The sequence below is a fragment of the Anguilla anguilla genome, chromosome 5 (genome assembly GCF_013347855.1).
Source record: "Anguilla anguilla isolate fAngAng1 chromosome 5, fAngAng1.pri, whole genome shotgun sequence".
Lineage (NCBI taxonomy): Eukaryota > Metazoa > Chordata > Actinopteri > Anguilliformes > Anguillidae > Anguilla > Anguilla anguilla.
This window is the reverse complement of record NC_049205.1, coordinates 15,244,135-15,266,958: the sequence shown is the minus strand read 5'-3', so window position 1 is coordinate 15,266,958 and position 22,824 is coordinate 15,244,135. Positions and strand designations below refer to the sequence as shown.

General features: G+C 43.3%; 1 long non-coding RNA gene across 1 annotated transcript; it reads right to left on the bottom strand.

Annotated features, from left to right (window-relative positions):
- Positions 1–368: 368 nt before the first annotated feature.
- Positions 369–21,871, bottom strand: LOC118228442. Its single transcript, XR_004765491.1, has 5 exons — positions 21,737–21,871; positions 21,384–21,484; positions 16,961–16,993; positions 1,236–1,353; positions 369–549 (listed from the first exon to the last, which is right to left on the bottom strand). It is a non-coding gene; the product is annotated as an uncharacterized LOC118228442 (long non-coding RNA).
- Positions 21,872–22,824: the final 953 nt, after the last annotated feature.

The following is a 22,824-nucleotide window of genomic DNA, read 5'->3' as shown; positions in this document are numbered from 1 at the left end:
GGCTGTCTGTGCTGCTGACCCCCTTAGTGAGTTCACTCTAGTTGTGTTTCTCACACAAACTCACACCTACCTGTTTCTGTACACAGCAAAACGCTCTGTGTGAAATCAACTCTGGGTGTTTTCAATTGTAATATGGTATGTGTTGTCCATAGTGGATATAAAAACTTCAAGAGTTTATTTAATACCGTCAAGAGTTGTTCTAACATGAAGAACTTTTTTTCTTTTAATTCTCACCCTTATTTTTATCAAAGATCGGAATACCCAATTATTTTATTTATCATCACTGCATGGTTCAGACAAGTCATTTCAGACAAGTGCACAGCCTGTCTGAGAACAGCAAAAGTGAGAGGAGGACACTCCAGGTGCAGATTGTGAAGGCTGATTGTATGCACCTGATTGGCCGGAGGAGGCTGTCACTGGGGTGTGGTTAGAAAGGGATGACCACAATCCTTCACCAAGACCCATTCAGCCCCCCCACCGTCTAACTGTATGTTCGGTGGGGCTCTGAAGTACTGTATGGAGTGCAGGACTCTGACATCAGATCTGGGTCTGGAGGAGAGAGTTGTGATGGTCAGATATATGACAGAAGGCAATAAACACACTTGGCTGCACTGTCAGGCATTGCCATGGGAACTGAGAGCAGGAGTAAATTGAACTTTACTTCTGTGCACAACTCCTTCAACTGAATCCTCCTCTCTTTTTTCAACCTCACACACTTTTCATTCGCTAGAAAGAATGATGAAAGTCAAACAGTGTTACTATAACTAGGTAGTTTTTCACTGCTAACATTACCTGTTTCTGGTACATGCTTTAGTTCACAGAATGCAATATGCAATACACATACTCATATATGTATTAATTAATTCCTACAATAAAATTACTCAATGTCAATCAGCAGACAGGGTGCCAGCATGCATTTAAATGTCAGTTATTATCAGGTTATTTTGTAAGTTTGAATATATGAAAGAAAGACGTACAGGTGAACAGTTCTATTCCTGAACGGTTGATGTATGCAGGTATTAGCTTCCACCAATTACCCTGGCTCAATTAGCTATTCAGCAGTATACGCCAAAACTGGATTGCTCAGATTAGATCACAATACAGTGTTTCCAATGGGTACACACAGTCTTCAGTTGTCATTCATGATCTTGTCAAGACATTTATTGAAAATAAAGTTCAATATTTGAGAATAGCGAACACAGGATGCAGAAACCGATACGGCACTGCTTGCATACCTCGCCACTCCTCTTATGGCACCTCTGTTTACTTTTGGGTTGTCTTTCATTCCCAAGGTGGTAACAGCATAATCGCGATCGCCATCCTCCAAGCCAGGGGCATGATGCTCATGAGGGCCTATCACAAGACAGACAGAAACAGCAGCCACGTCGTTAATACCAATTCTCAGCAACGGACGTCCTCAGCGATCTTGACCCCGCGTGCCCCCTCTCAACAGGTTGGTGGTGAACTGCAATCTCACACAGTACAGATGAGGCCTAGGCTCTGTGGGTAAATCCATATTACATGTGTAGAGAGTGGCCCATCTAAGCTCAGACCATCAATAATGAATAGAGATATACAGCTGCAATGGTACACAGTGGTATGACAGTGTCACAGCTTTCTGAAAAGGAACAAACATACACGTTTGCTGTTTATATCCATTCCAGGACACGAGCGGAAAGCATGTGATTTCCTTTTTCTGATTTTTATGTTCGGATCGAAGTCCGTTCCTTCATACGTGATGTTCAGCCTGTTGGAGTGGAAAAGGAAATCCAAATGGTAAAACCCAACATATGTAGAAAATGGCTACAGTGGTACAAATCAGTCAGTCATGTTAAAATAAAGAGTCAAACGGAAACTGTGGTCTAGCATCCAACATGTTTGATGACAATGGATGTAGCCTGTATTGGGCAAGGATTTCTCCAGTATGAAAAGGGGATAGCTCAGGTGTACAACACTCAGATACAGTTCTGCTGGGCAGGTGGACAGTCAGGACAGACAGGATGAATGCAGGTCAGACAGACAGATGGTAGGAGGGACAGAGATAAGGCCTTACTGACAGGGAGCAGGGATCACTGGCATTTATAAGCAATAAGCAGTTTCTGTGCCCCCGTCATTATAACGCTTCGGGCTACTGTACCTGTACTGACTTTTTTCTGCACTAGTTTTCCACAGTCACGTCTTTAGTTCTGAAGACGAACCAAATGTTTGGAGAAGGAGAATAAAAAAAAAAACTCCCAGAAAATCCCTGCATCAAAACAACGCACCTGTGTGTGTGTGATCTAATCCATTACTCGGTTATTTTCAGGGCAAACACGCCATCCAGACAGCTCTGTAATACCATTATTCTTCATTGAAAAGCCGTGCGCATCTTCCCTCAGGAGACAGCGGAAGCAGCGCCTCAGATGTTTAAAAACGCTCTCAGACACCTGCGCTGCCGAACGCCGGCAGTCTCCCGAGGAGACGGGGAACAACAGCACCACAGAAGAAGAAGCTCCGCATCCAGAGAAGACCCAAAACTTTCATGGATTCTTACAGAAGGTTTAGGGTGGGGATTGGGTGGCAGAGTGTGGATGGGGGGGGGGGGGGGGGGTTGGAGGTTGTACAATATAACTTTTTGTGTAGATTACAGATACATTGTGCCTCAGAGAAGCATTCACCTATGCGCCCTGTCACACTGCTCCGTGCTCCTCGTACGGGAAGTGCCCGTCCCGTCCCTCTGACGTTCGAAAGGTCAGTGTCGTTATTGTTGCTAAGCAACGACGCGGCGGTGGAACTGAGCCTTTCTGTGGCGTCTCACGTGGTGACGGCGTCACTGTGAAGCGTGCACCGGGGGCATAGCTCCCCTGTTTAAAGCGCCTCTGTCTGAACTCTGCTTGAAAGAGATCTCTTTTTCCTGAGCGTCCGGGTTCATGCTGAATATACAATGCAACAGGGAAATTTCTGCAAAATATTTCTGGTCACCCAGACATGAGGACAGGACACTTTACGGACTGGAACAAGCGCGAGACTGGTGATGAAATGGTATAGATTTGGCACTCAAATCAGAAGCTTTTTCACTCATATAGAATTGGAATTTACTGTATTATTATAATTATAAATATGCGCACATTTCGAAATACATAATGTTAAATATGTTTGATGACAATGCATTAAAAAAAATGTTGCAATAATAATGTTGTGGTAAATATGTGCCCATATATTCTGAAGGATTGACAATATCTTGATAATATTTCTATATATATGCTATACATATGGGCAACATGTGGACAGTTTTTCAAGAGCAAGGCACAGGTTTCTGCATTTAAGCCATCATTGATGAACACTTTCCTCAACACTGATGTCACCAAATGACGGGGAAACTGCCATCAACTCTTAAACTCTGCGTTCGCCTGCGGGTCCGCACCTTTGCCCCTCCCCTGGGTGGAGTTTTAGACAGGCATCACTGCACACCAATCCAAGGAAAAGGCTTTATATCGAACCAGGCTTTATCTGAAAGGTGAAGACAGTTTAAATATGAGTCCCTCCCTATACACCGGCAGAATACCCAGCATTCTGTGCACAGCATCTGCAAGTGCCCCCTGCTGTACTTACTGCAGAATATCATGAGGTTGACGCAGCTCTCCTCCTGCGGTAGGCTATACACTATAATAGTCTTACCGTTAAATGAAAAAAGCAAGTAATCTAATTCAGGTATTGACCAAGAATATAACATAGTTTCGTACGGTATGTACAACACGATAAATTACTCAAAAGGTAATTTTAAGTGGGGGTTGAGGCTTGAGGTGTTGAACTGCTCTGGGGGGGGGGATGGAGAGCTATCCGAATGTGTGACAGACATTAAATGGCTCTGCCTCTCAGCTGTGTCAGTCTGGACCGCGTGGCTGGGTGACATTGACCTTTAGGGCTGACCCCCCAGAGCTGTAAAAAGCCGCCTGCGGGGATGGGGGTGGCGGGAAGGGGGGGGGCCTGCAACGGCGCCTGGTGTGAAGGGCTCCTCATTGTGAAAAGCCCCCTCTCAAGTTAAAAAAAAGCCCCACTCTCCTCCCCTTTTCTCTCACCACAGTGGGACACTGGGAGACTCTCTTGCCCTCTCCCTCTCTCTCTCTCTCTCTCTCTCGCCGTCTTTCTCGGGGCCGAAGTGACCACACGTGTCACTGACAGTGATTAAGCAAACAAGTGCTCAATCAATGGCGCACTCAAGCACATAACCAATGCCAGTCACAAGCTATTACGTTCAAAGGCCCCCTTTAGATTCCACTTGAGTGGGCTGACCCTGTGGCAGGCTGCCAAAGAGGCTCAGGATCCACGGAGACGGGCGGCGGGGGTGGGAGTGAGTTCAGCAAGCAGACACGCGGTGACATAATGAGCAACAACAACAACACGCTAAACTTACAAAGGCTAATAACCGCTACTATAAGCTCAGGGACTGCCCCTGTACTCAATGAATGGGGCTTGATTACTGAATTACAGATTACTGAATAAGTAAATAAATAAATAACAGTGAAAATTAGATTTGGCGGCGGGCTCCGCGGCTGGCCCTCGCCTCCCGCCGCCGTCGCGTTAAAGACTCCTCGGTCGCTCGTCCTCGTGCGGCGAGCGCAGCTAATCAGATGAGCCGCCTTCGACGCGGGACGGCAGCGAGCGGAGGGTTTTTAAAAAAGATTTTTTTATCAGCGCCGACGAGGCTAACCGAAGTAAAATCAGCGCTTTGAGTGAAGAGAGCAGCCGCTCCGGGCACGCTGCAGGCAGTGGAGGAGCGTCAGAGGAAACTTGGCAGGCGAACGGGGCCGTCTGCTGACAGCTAAAAAAACGAACGTCTGATGGCTGAGACGCGGGCCCGCCGTCGCCGTCTTTCCCGCGTATTCTCGCTCTCGCCCGGCGCGTCTTAGCCGACAGCTTTCGGCGCATTCGTAAATACCGCGTCAAAGTCTCCATTTATGTCTTCCCGCCATTAGCATTTCTCTTTAGTTCTCTTTGTGTTATTCTGCAATGCGTTCTTCCTTGGGGTCTCTTTAGCAAATACAGAACTCTAAGGCTGGGGATAACTTGGAGCTGGGTTTTGACAGATTTGAACACTTGAATGAAGATTCGGGACAAGAGTTTGTAGATAATCCCCAAACAATTACCCAAACTCCGCCAAGTTGTTTTATTTCTTTTTCCTGTGAGCATAAAAACACTGCATATTTCCTGCTTTGGTGACTGGCTATTTCTGAAATTTCTCCTCTTCCCCTTCTCCACCACTGCTATCTACATTTCCTGCACTGATGTGCACAGGAAGTAGCACTAGTCCCCTCATCCTGACAAACAGATGACATCCCGCATCTTTACACCTTCATTAAAGCCCTGTATTGCTTGTTCAGATTATGTGGATTAATATTACAGTACACAGGAGCTGGGAACAACCCCTGCTACACCCTCATCCTTTATCATCCTTCATCGTCTTTACCAAGCACCAAAATGAGCTGTCAACCTGTAGTACTAAAAAGCCCTCTTGCTTTTTTTAGGACTGGATTTAACTTACCAATACAAACAACTGTATTATTATTATTATTATAATTGTCATTATGCATTAATGAAGCACTCCTCTTCACTCATTTTGTTGATTACTCAACCTGCCAAACTTGAGCTAAGCACTCAAGCTCACACTGAACATAACATTCTCGATGTGCTTCATTCTGCATATTTCAGAGGAAGACCCCCATCCCCCTCTCTCTTGGATCCACACGGTTGCCCCTTGAGAGCCCAAATCCATTTTGAGGACCCCCGTTTTAATATAAACACGCCACACATAAATAATTTACAATTCGCCGTTTGCTGCCGGAGGATTAACTAGCAGTCCTCGGCAAAGAGCATTTAGCATTACGGGGAGAGAATTTGGATATTCTTTAACAGGACATTGATTCACTGCTTAATTTGCACTAATGAAACACAACAGTGCCAAGTGTAGGGTGGTAAAGGATAACAGAGGTGCAGACATTACCTGTGCGACTAGACAGAGAATCACAAAAAAACTACAACCCCCAATGTTCCAAGACCCCTCAATCAAAAAGCTGAATGGTGACTGGAGAGATTGGGCCTCTTCTATTGGTGTGAAACAAAGGGACTTGAAACAGAAGAGCCGAGACTTTGATGGGTTTGAGGAGGCGCCATGTTCCCACTGAGGATCCGTAGAGAAACCGCGCGAGGAGGCTCGCGAGCTAAGAGCGTCAGAGTCGAGCCGGGCTCCTTATCCAGACCACATCTCTAACAAGTGATTATGCGTCCCTCCCCACCTCTCTCTCTTACTCCCTCAGGCTAGGGGGGCTGCCAGACCCAAGCACTTTGTTTGTGTGTGTGTGTGTGTATATATATGTATGTGTGTGTGTGTGCTTGCGTGTGTGCTTGTGTGCATGTGTGCGTGTGTGTGTGCGTGTGTGTGTATGTGTGTGCCACTTCTTCTAGCATTCCATGCCCTAAAACACTAAAAGATGATTAGTAGGCTTTTCTTTTTTGGGTGAACAGCATGCCTGTAAGACTTAGACAACTGGAAAAAAAAATCTGTATGAAATGTTCACAGGGGCTCCTCACAGCAATTAAACTTGAAGTAAGACATAAAAACAGGTCCTTTTGGGCAATGCGTTCCCACCGCAAAGACGCTCTATCACTTTTAGTGTTATATATGCCTTCAGTTGAACTAAATCAACCGGCGATGTGTGCTGTTGGTTATTCCTGTGGCCTGCAGAGCCTGTATTTAATAGTGAAGGTCTGTGCAGAGCCAGGGCGGAGGGTGTCAGAGAGACCCAGTCACGTCCCAGCTGAGTCTGTGTGTTAGGAGAGCCTGAGGGTACCTCACTGCAGACACACACACACACACACGCATATGCGCACACACACACACACACACACACACACACATACGCACACATGTACACACACACACATGTATACACACACACACACATGCACACACACGCACACATGTATACACACACACACACACACACGCACACATGTACACACACACACACACACACATATGCGCACACACACACACACACACACGCACACATGTACACACACACACACACACACACATGCACACACACGCATACATGCACACAAACATACTGCTCACATTCATATGCACATACATGTTTGCATTTTCATAGATACACAACGTGTATGCACAAGCTGTAAATCTATACAAAGCTTTTATGCGAACCCATGTACAGATACACATGCATGGATACACTTCTACTCATTGCATGGGCACACACAGAAATAGCTGCACACACAAATATATTCCAAACGCACACACACGGACAAACAATTACAGATGAACGCCAGAAGATGTAATAAAAAAATACAATAAATAATAATTAAATAAAAATGTCCTCACTGATAAACCTTTATGTCAGGATCTTCACTGATATATAAGTGTGAGATTGAAGGAACACAAGTTTAAATCAAAGATAAAACGGCATACAGAACTGATCACTGAGAAAAGCGTATGGCATATTAAAAGTCTCTCTGATTACACATTTCACTGGAGAATGTCTAGTGCTAATAGACAGACTAAACAAAGCAATTTACAATACGTGTTTCTTTCCATACGTAATGCCTTTAATAAACATTCTGTCACCGCGGAAACCAAATGAACAAAGGCTGAAAGTGGAGAACAGAAATCAATTAAAATGAAGTCACAGAGCCGGCTGGCCAATCGTCCGTGGCAGTTATTTGATATAATATGGTTAATATTTCTAGCTGGGTAAATTAACACAATTTTGCCACTGTGGATTTACTTGGGGGAGGGAGGAGGAAGGGGGAGGGGAGGGTGAGGTGTGGGTTGGGGAAGGTGGGGGGGGTGTGGGGGTACAGTCCCTGGGGGTGTTCTTGGCAGGGTAATAACACCTTTAAGTAAACAATAGCAGGGGCTGACCAGGCACACCCTCCCATCCACACATAGGAGACCTGAAAATAATTAACGTGCTGCTTCATTTGCAGTTATTACCCTCATCCCTCCTGGCCTGCCTCCCTCCCTCCCTCCCTCCCTCTCTTCTCTCTCTCTCTCTCTCTCACTCAGAGAGCTCGGCTCGCGCGCGCCGCCTCCAGAGTCACACGGTTATTCATGTGCGGTCTCCGGTCGTTTGTATTGTGTCACGGCGATATTGATTTAAAGGCGGGGAGGAAGGGCGTCCGGCCGCAGCCGGAGGGGGCGGGCTAAGGGGAAGGAGCTAAAGGTTAAAACGCGGCGCTCCCGGTCTCCCGCATCTGCCGCCTGTCAGACAGCCTTTAGCCGAGGACGGGAACGCCAGGAGCAGCGGAATAACCGGAGAAAACCTGCGCTTATGTTCATCCTGCTCAGCTGTCTCTAAATTGTCACTAAAATTTTCCCAGAAAATTCCTCTTCGGCAAGTCATCTTGTGAGATGAGAGTACAGTGTAGGTGGATTTGCAGTCAAGACAACCTGTACAGTATACAGCTTCCTACATTTTCAGGTTAAACACAATTGCGTCATTTAAAAAAAAAACGTTTCTACATCTGTCTGGAGATGTACTCTAGCATAAATTTATAAAAACCTGTCGGGTTTTAACACAGAAACGCACACACACACACACACACACACAGACACAGACACGCGCACACACACACACACACACACACACACACACGCACACACACGCAGACATGCGCACACACAACAGGCCTATTGGCTGCAGTATTCCGGCAGAAAGCTGCTCCTCCACTTCTAACAGACTCCATAAAACCCAAGGAATTTGGGACCGGGTGCCACTCATCTCGGATGAAGATGCATCGGCAGTTCGTGTGTGACAGCAGCTTATCTGCAGCAGCCGTGACATCAGAACTGGTACTCACTTAGACCCGCTGGGACTGACTGGTGGTGCTGTACTCACTAAGACCCTTTGGGACAGACTGGTGATGCATCTCACACACACACAACTACGCCTGGCTGCTCACCAAGCTTCATGCACAAACTGACCATCTTCTACCTCCTAAAAATAATAATAAATATTAAAATAACCAAATAAATGAATGCACCTCATCCACAGGAACCAGCGGGAATACACTAAACCTACAAACCGGTTAGCACCAGGCCAATAAAAGACACAGTCCACCAGTAATAAGTACGAATGCTCCCTGTCCCTGCTGCTTGTCAGCAATCAGAAATGTGCAGATCTACAGTGCAACTCCAATGAATTACACTGCAGACCTTCCATTGATTTGAATTGATTCACGCGTGTCACTAATGGTTCCACATGACAGACGTAGCACTAATGAGGCCTAAGCATGAGCCATGTATCTGACATCATTCTAATCAAATGCACAGAATGAGGAATACAAACACATTGCTCTAATGAGGCAGTAATAGTATTATTATGAGCAATATTCCGGAATTGATTTCTCAGTTCTCATATCATTTTCAGAGTAGTAATCATTAAAATTAATGGCTATATTTTTTACTCTGAATTTACTTTTTTCACAATACATTTTTCATGATGCGAGACATGTAACGAGCTTCATTCAGACCTGATTCAGTCCACACTGACCACTTCTATGCTGAAAAACTTACACTGACTAGGCGTACATTGGGAAACTAAGGATAATGGTGCGCAGGATACATTGTACAGCTAGTACAGTCACATGGCTGCCTAATTTTGAAAGTTCTCTGAATTTCCATTCCTTCTGGAAAAAAAATGCAGATGTTTCAGTCTGTTTTCAAGATCAGGAGCTCGACGGAACTGTCAGATCTCACCCAGCCTTTTGTGCAGAAAAATATCAGAAGATTATGTAAGCTGCACAAGCCCAAAGCGAAGAAAAATGAGAATAACTTTGAGGTGCGAGACTGAGACACACCACCTATGACTAAAATAAAGGTTTCAAAGTAGAAGAACAATAGCATTACATGTCTCGGGGCAAGACAGCAACCCAGCATTTTTCAATTTGCTTATTTACCTGTCTTCCCCCTTTCATATTTGTTTTTGGGGGTCTCCGGGAGTGTCTGGGGACAGATAGGAACGCAGCACAGTGCTTTGCTCCTTTCATCTAGTCCCAGCTGCTATACCTGGAGAACAGGAGAGCTCTTGAGACCAGGGGGGTATAGAACGAAGGAAGCTCAACATACCCAGGGTTTCTTTGCATTAGCTGGCTTCACGAAACCCAACAACCGCAATCTGGGCTTAACCGATATCGCAAAGATGGGTGTCGACTTGCTAGGTGAATGTTAATTAAGTTCTGTGCGCACTCCCATAAAAGTGGAGGTGTCTGCAAAAACGAGCCTATAGCAGTTCTGCGTGGACCGTAGGCCACTCCAGCAGCATATATATTCCCCCTAACCCATGGAAAAAAGAATGATATGGGTGGACATAATGGACAGATACAAAAAACATTAAGTAATCATAATGGCAAAAAGTAACACGATTTCCTGCAACAAAGCCAGGGATGAGGGTTTGCAAAAAAAAAAAAAGGCTAATAGTGTAATTTTGTTAGTTAATACCTTATTTACCTTGCCACTTCAAACAAATAAATTTACACTCTCACTAATTGTCCTACAGTTATTTCTGTTACCCTTCTTGCAATAGGGATCACAATCAAACTCAGAGGGAGAACAACTGCAACCAGCAGAACTTTAGTGTGCATACCTCTACAGCTCAGACAGCGCAGAGAAAGTCCAGTTCACACAGATCACACTGGGTTAAAACTCAGATCACCATCAACTGAAACATAAATATAAATAAAGAGAAGAACGTGTACCCTTTAAAATATGCAGACAGAATGTCAGCTTAAATACTGATATTTTTTCAGATCATGTGGACAATCATTTTGCCCAAAAATTTAAAATGACCAAAAATAATTACGGTTTAAATTATTATTTCAGACAATTTATACATATTTATTCACATGGCCAAGGAGAAAATTACTTTCTGATTTATGCCAAATTTTCAGTTGACCTGCCCATGGCAATCCATATTATAATTATATTACTTCAATATGGTAATATAACTACCTCTATGTTAAAATGAAAATACAACACGACGAAATCAAGCAATTCAATATAGTTAAGGCAGAGTCAAACTGCAGTATACATGTTAATGGTTTAAATATTGGGGTGGGGGGAATGGGGGGGGGGGTGGGTTCAATGCATCAGCAGCCCCATGAGGGGAGGACAAATTAAAGTCCATAAAAGCCCTCATTAGAGGAGCTACACTCCTGGTCCGGGCATCCTCCTCCATCACATTTTATCGTCACATGGCCAAATTGCAAACATTAAGACCGCCAGCATTGTCCCTGGATATTGTCCGCTAATTCCTGCTGATCCTAATTGTTATGTTTTAACACCATTTTTATATCACATTCCACCAAAAGGCATTTGTTTCCTGGAAAGAATTATGCCCTATGCATTGCAGTATGGCCCGTAGTTAGCATGGCGGTGGTGGGTAGGGGGTTCTGTCAAAACATTTCACAGGAAAAAGTCCATAAAAGGCTTTACTAACACTAAAAGCAATGATCACAACAATGGCTTTAGGACCAGACCTCACCCACCCACAATCCTAGTAATCCGTTCAAATCCCTGATCATTTTCACCAGGATGATAATCTTTCAATTGGTTGCTTCTAATGAGCAGCTAAGAGTATTGTACCCCACAGGAATTGCAGTTTCTAGGGACCACCCCATTATGCCGCCACGGTGTCTCATTCCACTGCTTTCACAGTTTAATTCATAAATACATAATTCATTAATGCGAGTCTATGTAATCAGTGGCATGCTTTAGAAGTTAAATAAAATGCAAGCACAGCATGCGTGCATCAGGACCAGCGGTGAGTTGCGAGCCTGAAATAGAGCTGGCAGAAATATCTGCTTTTGCTTTTATTTCAGGTGATTAGCAAGCGACACGCTGCCAAACTGAACACATTTTGATCTGTATATGCTCTTTCTGCTAACAGAGCTGAGCCTTAAAATCGGAACCAGCTTTCTCATAATGGCTCAGGACCTCTATACTGTATATCACTGAAACTTGATAGACTTCTCAAACCTGAATTGAGTTTACTTAATAATCATGAAGGCGTTAATTAGTGGTAAAAGTTTAGAGGCGAGAAACAATCCCGCCAACTGAAGGCCTAGCTTCAGTAATGATGATGACAGGCCTCAAATGGTGACAGGCCTTCATTTTCTGCTGAGGTTTTACTGGGTTAGAGGACTTAATTCCACCCTGTTAGATGTATGCTGTACTGATAGCAAGGTGAGTACTCTGGGGCCCTCACTGTAAGAAAGAGAGAGCAGAACACTCTGTTATCCTCACTGTGAAGAAGAATGGGATACTGATTTCAGCACGATGGAAGGAGAAGACAGGGCACTCTGATATCTGATATCTGCCCTGGGGGAGGGAATTGGACACTGATAGCCACATAGTGGGAAAGAATGGGACACTGACACTAGCACTGGCAGGGAAAATGGGACACCCTGATATGTGCAATGTGTAAGAGTATGGGATGCTGATATCAGTACTGAGTGAGGGACACTTAAATTGGCAATGTGAGAGGGAATGGGACACCCCAGATATCCACACTGTGTGACTGTATGGGACACTGATATCAGTACTGAAAGCCAATGGGACACTGCAATTGGCACAGTGAGAAAGGTGGGGTACTGATATCCACATTGCAAGGAAGAATGGAACATGGCACTGGACTGTGAGCAAAAATGGGACACTCCTTCAACTTTATTATAAGAGAGAATGGGACATTTTTGCCCACAGACTCAGCGCAGCTATATGGGGCGTCCCATTTGATTATATGCATCCTGTAAATAAAATACATTTGCCATCAATAACGGTGAAAATATCTGCTGAATCCCCTGAAATCCCGGGCATTAATAATTGAAAGTCTTGGGGGACATGGGCTTTGTTGAGAGCGAGAATGGCTGGGGGAATGTTTAATATGATCTATCTCCACGCGCAGCCACGGCAACAGCGTTCAGCATGACCCTGAACACGCAGCCGGCTTCACGTGTTATTATGGTCTGCAGCAAACTTTAAAAGATCCCATTAAAGGGGGTGGGGGGGGGGGGGGGCGCGTCGGCTCGTTAGCGCGTCATTTGCACGGCAAACCTCGGCTAATTACTCGTTGACATTTTCGATTACATTTACATATAAAACATTGTGGAGTGAAAAACAGCCGGCCCTTGTGGGGAGGAGAAACTCTGTTCCCTCTCAAGAGGATATGGAGCTCAGTCTCCCACAGGAACCAAAAAAAAAGGGAACGCGCGTAACATCTTATTTTATTTTCGCTGCCTTTTGCTTTTCCGCGTTTTAACTCAAATTCCAACACAAACCGCATTCTTAATGATTATTTGCTTTGAATTATTAATAAACGGGTAATAACTTTATAGGCCTCGAAGTTAGCGAGCTCACAGAAGCGCATTCTTTCAAGAACAACAGGGCATAGGGAACTTCTGAGGAGCTAGCCCTAATTTAAATCAGGTTAGGAGAGAAAACACAATCGATTCCAGTCTTTTCCCTCTCCGCGCCGCTCGCCTCCAAAAAACATCTTTTTTTCGCCTCCGCATCCCCAAAGAGCATGGAGAGAAGACAGGGCTGTTTGAGGCTCAGTCAGTTGTTCTTAATGAGGACAGACAGACGTACAGACAACCTGACATTTGATGGATCAGGTGGTGTCGATCTCCGCCAATCTTTCGCTCTCGGTTTCAGACGCGGTTCTGTTCGCACCACCAGCTCGCACGGCACACCAAAGTCATCCGAGAGCACGTCCGGCGTGAGAAGACTTTTAAAAAAATAACACTGAATTCCTCAAAACAAAAATTCCCTCTGAAAACACAAAGACTTCCAAACAGACAGACCTGAGTCAAAAACATTGCCCTTCCTGGCTTTCATTTAATTTCACTTTCGACAAAAAAAAAACTGCAGTATTTTTTAAAGATCATAACAATTCAGATATATATTCTGCTAATGGCGGTATAATGACATTTGAGTGACTCATGGACTCTCCATCACTTTCAAAAGCAGATCCACGACAAAATGACAACCCCAATTCTGAAGCATGAAAGAGAACCTGACCTGTATCTACATTGTGTAGGAGATCAATAGAGCCATATAGTAGAAAGGGAGCCAGACTGAGGGATGTGACTGAAAAAACATCAGCAGGGCTTTATTATTCCCGATTCCTCATTTGACACAGTTTGATCTTTCCGCACATCTGTCTCCGCATCCCAATCCTGAGCTCTTCCGCCGGAATTTGTTTATAGATCGATTGATCAAAGGCTTCGCTTCTGTCTCTTTGTTTGTTTCATGTAAATATGCTGAGGGGCAGTTTTTATTCGTTTCAGCTTTCGGCAGTATTAAATGAAGGTAACCTGCTCGAATAGGCTCCACACAACGGACTGTGAGATTTTCAGTGTCTTAATATGCCCATCTGATCAAGGAACCATTACCAATATTTGGTATAGAGATCTGAGCACAGTGCCTCTATACATTTGCCCACTGGTCTTGTTTATCAGCACAGAACTGTATACCATGAAAAGTAACATAGACAGTTATGCAGAGATGTTAGCTTCTGACTTGAGAGTGAATTGACAGGAAATAGCCTCTCTCCCTCTGAAACAAAACTCTTCTCACGAATTTGAAAATGATCAGAAGAGATGCGATCCAGGGATATCAAAGCACCAGAGGTCAGTAAACAAGTTTAAAAGATTTCAACTAAAGATCAGAGGCCGGTGGAAATGAGGCGCTTTACTCACACTGTACTCGGTGTGTACTGAGTGTGTACTCAGTGATTTAGTCCGATTTATAAGAATGTTTCTCTTCACAGTTGACACTGATTGGGTTGTTAAGTGGCTGTGAATCTGGAGAATCACAATATCTAATATAATGTACCCACATAACCATGCCTGATTCTGTCACCCTGAATTTGCAGTCAACTTCCCAACCAGGTCGGTAGGTATCTTTGAACACTGCTCAGGTTTTTCAGCACAGTTTACGAACACTGCTTAGATACTGGGATTGGCATCATCCTACTTCTGTGTCTCTATATCCATAAAACAAAGCAAAACAATTCAAAAAATAATAAAAAAGAACACCATCACCGCACATTCAGATTACAACACCTCATCCACAGCTGCCCCACCCTTATCATTAAAGCAGCTGGCTGTGACCTGATTTGTGAGTTCCTGGAGTGCGCCGCACATCGAGCGATCGATCGGTTCCCATGCGGCGCGTCTCTGAGGCTCCTCCCCTCCTCCACCACCCCCCTCCCCCCTTCCCTGCCTCGTCACGTCCGCAAAGTTCAGAGAGGCCGCGTCTCCTGTGACCTTATCACCACATCACACGGGCTCCAAAGATGGAGGCCCCGAGACCCGTCGCTTCCAGGGAACCCATCACCACGGCAACCTTTTTCCTCAAATGTGAACAGAGCCATCACGGTGGAGGTGGAGCCGGACATGGGCCTCCTGCATCAATTCAGACAATGGAGATGTATGCCGGTGCTTCACGTCTCCGGACGACTCTGATATTAGTCCAGGAGGGCAACGCAGGGTTGCTAATCTCCGCCCCACATTAAGAGGCCTCCATTTAAAATGCTCACACACTTGTTCACTCCAGCTGGGAGAGTGAGTAATGAGCCAATCAATCACCCGAAATGGTGTTTAGGTCTGTATCTCATGTGGGGTCACGGACCTATAGAAAATTAAACCTGCCCTGGCCAGAACCTCCGGAACATGATATATACACGCCTGCCTTGAAGAGACTCAGATATGTCTCTATAACTCTGAATGTAAATTGCCCTGTAACAAGAGGTGCTCTCGGGGTGTACAGGGGGTGCATCGAGGGGAAAGCTGGAATCAGCATGAAGTGGAATTCTGGCTGAAACTACACAAGAAAAAGAACATGTCTTTTAATGAAGCACCCAGTCCTCGGCCATCATTTTCAAAGCACAGAAAGATTAAAGTCAAAGGACTCTCCCAATGGCTTCAAGTCTGTGCTTCTTTGAAAAACACCCCCAGTGTACAAAGCTTTTTTTTTTTTTTCTCCTCAACCCCATCTTTTTTTTTCTTTTTTTTCAAATAACTGAAGCTGCACTTTAGCCACCAAACCTCTCCTGATGCGATCATTAAAATGGCACAGGCAGGAGCTTCCTCCACGGTTGCCAGAGCTGCAGAAACCACAGAGAGGCTGACTGTTTAACTGCAACAGACACCTTTTCTCTAACTACAGAACCGACGCACACGTGCACACACAATAAGCTGAATAATTAATGGTCCCTAGGCTGCACATGTTAAGAACAGAGGAGGTGTGCCAGTAGCATTTTCACTTCAAATTTGTATTGTCTTTAGTCTTGTCTATTCATCTGCATTTCTAACACCTGCTTCAGTTGGGCATGCGGTGCAGTGCTACCCTGGAACAATCTTTCATCTTTATACTGTTACTCAAAAAAAGAGAGAGAAAAAAAAACACGCTTCCAACAGATCATTAGCTACCGAGAAAACAGGACACCAGTTCGATAGCTCGACACTATCATATTTTTTTCTTAGCCTGCTACAGTTAACCTTTTGTTGGATCTTTTCAACATCTGAAATATTTTTCAAAACCAAAAAAATCACTCGATGCAGGCTTAAAAAAAAAAAAAAAAAAAGTAAATCCACAACCACACGCCACTGTTCCCAACAGAGTGGGAGTCAGCGTGTGTCTTTATTGATGGTGTCGAGAGTGTTAGGATGAGGGTGCACGATTCTTGTATAATTTATGCTGATCTTTGTGCTTGCGTAATTGCATGTTATGAGTACTGTATATTGCTTACCTGTAAAGCGTCTCAGTCAATATGGGTGTGAGAGGAATGGAACTGGCCCAGTTGACATAGGCAGAAAAGTAGTTGGGAAAAATTTGAATGCGTGTTTTGTTTAACTGTATTTGATAAATTGGTTAATAACATTTGTGCATTTGACTTTTACTTACCTTGTTTTGATGTCGATTGCGGTGAGTGGATTCCTGGAAGGGAAAAACACGAAAAAAGTTATTGGTGAAAAAATGAACCCCTTTGGGTTCCTGGCAATCATACGTATTTATTTCACTTTAGTGTATTACACATGTTAGGACTAGTGTGTTACTGAGGTATGCACATGATTGGAATAAGGAAACAGGATTTAAAAAATCAGTAGATGGAGCATCATGTGATGTGAATATTTGATTATGGAACTACTTGTCTCACCATACATAAAACCACAGAGCATGTAAACGATCCTTGCCTGTATTGTGCAAATGTATATGTATTACTGAAAGAAAAAGTGTCATAGAGAGTATAACCCATGGCAAAGTTTTGGGAAAGAGAACATTTCACCATATTTTATGCCAGGCCCAAATCAGGGATATCAAAGACTAAGTGCCATTTTTTTATTCAACAATAAAAAATATTTATTTGTACAAGCCTCCTGAAAGTAACGTGCTGTTGGCAGCACATGAAAAGGTACAATTCAGAGATACATAAAAGAGATAAGAATAAAAATGCATGACTTACAGCAGATAATTTTGGAAAAGACATTAGAAACCAATCCTTTAATTGAATCATTGTAACAATATTATCAGAGAGCACAGTATGTCAAATAATTGCTATTTTACTGATTCTGTGCAATTACTTATTAATAAAACGGGGCTTGAGGTTTTATATCTAATGAAGTTTAATTATCAAACCTCTAGATACTATACAAACTGCTGTACAGGATCCATCAGGAGAAAACATACTACATTCTCTAATTGCCAAGTAGTATGTAGTTTCTGACAAAGTAACTACAGTATGCGCACACACACACACACACACACACACAGGTAGGTAGGTAGGTTAGGACTCACTAACACTTTTTGCAGTTTAGGAACTACTTCGCATTCCTCCACATCACATGTAATTACTTCAGAAAGACCGTGACTTCTAATCTACCTGCTATATATTCCCCTATGGATTCCAAACAATCGGCACTGTGAGATCCTAGTGACAGGAGGCAAGTGAGAGACAAGTGGCAGGCACCATTCCTATGGATAAAACCCCATGCCACACATTCAAAGCCATTACTCTCTTCACACTATCCCTACAAACACAAACTGAAACACGCTAGAGATCAATGGGGCTTCTGAGATTAGTTTTCAGCTGTTTTTCAAAAATGACACTGCAATGTTAATTTGTCTGTGTGGTGATAAACGTGTTTAAAATCAGACTGAACGTCAGTCATATTTCTAATGAGTGCTGCGACTGTGCAAGCTAAACTTACTACATTATGAAATTGTGTACCAAGTGTATCCAGACAAAAGTACTTCAAAAAACAATATTAAAAACACTGATGGCCTGCCAAAAAATTGGTGGCCAACTCTGATGGGCGTTGAAATTAAATAATGGTGTCACAGTCTTAAAGTCAATTACAGTGACTGTGAATTTGATGTCATTGATGTGGTCATTGACAAAATAAAAAAATAAAGAAACTGGGCTATTATCATATAAATTTATGCAATGCCTTAATAACATATGACATATGAATGGATCTTTCTTGTCTGTATCACGGACAAGGATGGTGCATGACATATTTGTTTTTACTTGGTAAATGGTAAATGGTAAATGGACTGCATTTATATAGCGCTTTTATCCAAAGCGCTTTACAATTGATACCTCTCATTCGCCAGAGCAGTTAGGGGTTAGGTGTCTTGCTCAAGGACACTTCGACACGCCCAGGGCGGGGTTTGAACCGGCAACCCTCCGACTGCCAGACAATCGGATATACTTATGTGTATTGTTAAGCAACAGGATTTGCACATGCACAAAAATGGCTGTGATAGCTATGATTTAAAAAAAATCCAAATCTTGGTCAAAGAAATTTCTTTGATTATTCTTCAGCTATGTTCTTTCATATGATGATTTCACAGCACATGCTGTAAAATGTATGCTGCTATTTACTGCGAAGAAAAAATGAACAAGATTGTAAAAAGTTGCCTAAATTATTAAGTGAGTGTTTGGATTCTGAAGGAACTCTACAAAATAGCACTAACATTAAGCAGTAAATCCTTCTATGCTGGCATTATATGCTCGGGATATGTCCTGAGAAAATAACTGACTGTATTTTGAGATGGCCATGAGATATGCATTTTATTCACTGAAAATGGGAAGATTAGGCTTCCAGAGAAAGTCCAGAGAAAACTATTGCTCCTGACTCTATCATAAGGCATTTGTTTCGGGAATGTTGATCACACGTGTGTAAAGAGCTGCTTATGACATGATAACCAGAGAAGTCCACTTCACCACCCCAATGAGATTTGAATTTCTTGTCGGATTACCTCTGATGTTCTTGTGATCTGTAATTGACAGGCTTTGTGTATGCTAACATCCACTAAGGCTACATTAGAACGCCTCATCTGATGCAAGCTAATTTTACATTCTGATGCAAGCTAATTTTACATTTCTAATTATTGTAAAGCAGCAGGCTTAAACAGGGGGGAGGTGACAATGGAATTAACTTCCTAACTTATAGCAATTCTCTGTGGCACAACCATCAGATACTCTGTTGGTCTGAAATTAATGCTAATTTTATTCTTCCATCATTAGCTATTAAGATTGCAGCTACATAAAATACAGTTTTCTTTAACAATTAGACCTTAAAATGCTGAATATTAATCAGCTGGGGGGCGCTGGTGATGAATATTTAGGCTAAGTAACTGAAAACCATGAACTTGTTTCATTTCTAATAGGGAATGTGGGATCGCAGAACGTTTCTATTGTAGATCTTCAGGCTGCAAGGCCTTTGGAAAAGATTGATGAAATAACAGAGTTCATCTTTAAAATCACAACTTATATTTCCCATGACAAACCATCAAACTCTGAAACCAACCGGCTTCCAGCATACAGTTATCTATACTTCCATTTGTGTGTATTCATGCATGCCCCACCCATGCAGTATTTTGTGGAACATCCATGGTGCTGAAAAATTGGGGAATGTTTATGTGACAAACCTGCCAGTGAGCACATTTGGGAATCTTTGAAAAACCATTTTTTAGCAATTAGATCTGGAGGTTGGTTTCAGGACTCAAAGAAGTGCTTTATGGCTAATGGAAGACTTGTGGTTAAGATTTAACAATATTAAAACCTTAAAACCAAATTTATTTGAAATTACTGGCAGAGACATTCAGCAGCAAGGGGCTGACTGTGTCTCACATGGACCTCAATTTCCTGCCCCAACTCCCAATATCCTGTCTGAGTACCTGCCCTTCTCTCCCATCATCCTCTCTGAGGACCCACCCCTAACTCCCATCATCCTCTCTGAGGACCCACCCCTCACTCCCATCATCCTCTATGAGGATCCACCCCTAACTCTCATCATCCTCTCTGAGGACCCACCCCTAACTCCCATCATCCTCTCTGAGGACCCACCCCTCACTCCCATCATCCTCTATGAGGATCCACCCCTAACTCCCATCATCCTCTCTGAGGACCCACCCCTAACTCCCATCATCCTCTATGAGGATCCACCCCTAACTCCCATCATCCTCTCTGAGGACCCACCCCTAACTCCCACGCTTAAGGACACCTTGATACAGAGATGGTTTGATGGTCCTTATGAAAAACATCAATATTATATGGGTTTTTAAGGAATGGGGTTATTTGTATAGCAATCAATGAGTCAATTCACAGATAGAAATGATGAGGAATGCAGAATGACTTAAAAACGTAATATTGCATACTGATTTTTTATCAATTTTATTTTCAGCTGTTTATTTTTACTGTTTTATCATACTCAAATGTAAAAGATTTAACTTTCTTATTTCACTTTTAATAGCAACAAAATGAATACAGTATATAAGCAACCTTAAAAATATATTGATATGCTGTGAATTAATGCTATACAATTTTGTAATCTTAAAAGCAGTAAAAGTGGTACAGTATATTAGCAATGTAAAGTTATTAATTTACTATTATTTAATGCCATGTAATCATTTTTGCAGTCTCGTTAGAAGTTGAATTAGTACAGTATATAAGCAATTATAATAAAATTACTGTTGATCCATGGTATGTGATCGATATCTAATTTGTGATTTTTAAAAATAATTGGTACATAAAAGACATAATACATTATAAGACAATTCTAGCATTGCTCTTCGAGCCAAGGTGAGCAGCATGTACTACAAACCTGATGTAGAGTGCAAACCATCCCACCTCCAAACACACACAAACACAGATTCCCAAAAGGCACAAAACAAGATCAGGCACAAAGCGCTCTCTCTCACACACACACATACAGAAGCAAATATAGCTCAGCTGAACTTTGGCACCAAGGTGCCAAAACAACTGACAAAACTTTAACTGATATTAATGCATCCAATCACTACTTCTGTGGCCCTTGCTTACCTATCTAATGAGACCTTCTGATGTATTTTCATATTTTGCTCCCCAGCCAGTTTGTGAATCTCCCTGGGAAAATCTCCTGGAATGATTTGCATGAGCGATATCTGGAATGATGTCCAAAGAAACAAAACATAAGGAAGGAGGGAGGGAGGGAGGCAGAGAGAGAGAGAGAGAGAGAGAGAGAGAGAGAGAGAGAGAGAGAGAGAGAGCTGTATTGTCTGATCACAGACCACTGCTACCTCCAGCAGGTCAGCTCTCCCTCCCTCCAACAGAACCGAGGAGGGAAAAAAACAGACAGAAATAAGAAAATAAAAATAAAAAAGAGAAGAAAAGCAAGAAAAGAAACCAGTGCAGACCTGCTGTCTCGTCAGGTTGAAAAATGCTCAGGTGATGCTGCCAGCGAGTTTTGAAAGTTTGAATGAAGTCCAAGCCCTGGCCAGGCACAGAACAAAGCCCAGCACCTCCCGCTCCAACAGAGGACGTGATGAGACTGAATGGCTGATGAGATCCACGGCTCCACCGAGCCCAGCTTTCTTATTCATCTTCATAATTAATTCAGCAACGTTGATCATTTCATTAGATTCTTAGTTTCCAAGCCGTATCAATAAATTATGCTGCTGGACCAAGGCAACTGTCTGTGTGCACATGCAATGCACAGACATGCTCTCGCACACACAGACACACACACACACACACACACACTCACGTGCACGCACACAGGCGCACACACACACACACACACACACACACACACTCACGTGCACGCACACAGGCGCACACACACACACACACACACACACACACACACACACGTGCACGCACACAGGCGCACACACACACACACACACACACACTCACGTGCACGCACACAGGCGCACACACACACACACACACTCACATGCAAGTACCAAAGCAAAAAAACGCACCACATGTGGACACATGCATGCATACACACACCTGCACATATTTGCATACATTCCTACACACCCGCACCCACACACACACATGCATGCATGCAGACACACACGCAAACACGCACGCACACACACACACACACGCACACACACAGAAATAATAAACAAGGATCCAATTAATGACACTTGAGGAAACATTGGGATTTCTCAGGTAAATAATAAATATCACCCTTCTTTCTGGCAGGTGAGCCTCACTAGGGCCCTCAGCCAGAGAGGATGAGCCCAGTGTAACACACAGCCACCCTGCAGCTGTAGAGGCTGGAGCAAACACACTTATTTACACACTGTCTGCAAGACTTTGTGTTGGGAACATGAGGGATCATGACATTTGGAACTGACAGCCCGGACTTCATATTAATTCAGTCCAGTTGGCTGTATAAATACGCAAAGCTGTTCATGCTGTTAATTAAATTATTATAAGACAAATTCACTTGTGAGGAATGGTCAAAAAAAATAAAAATAAATAAAAA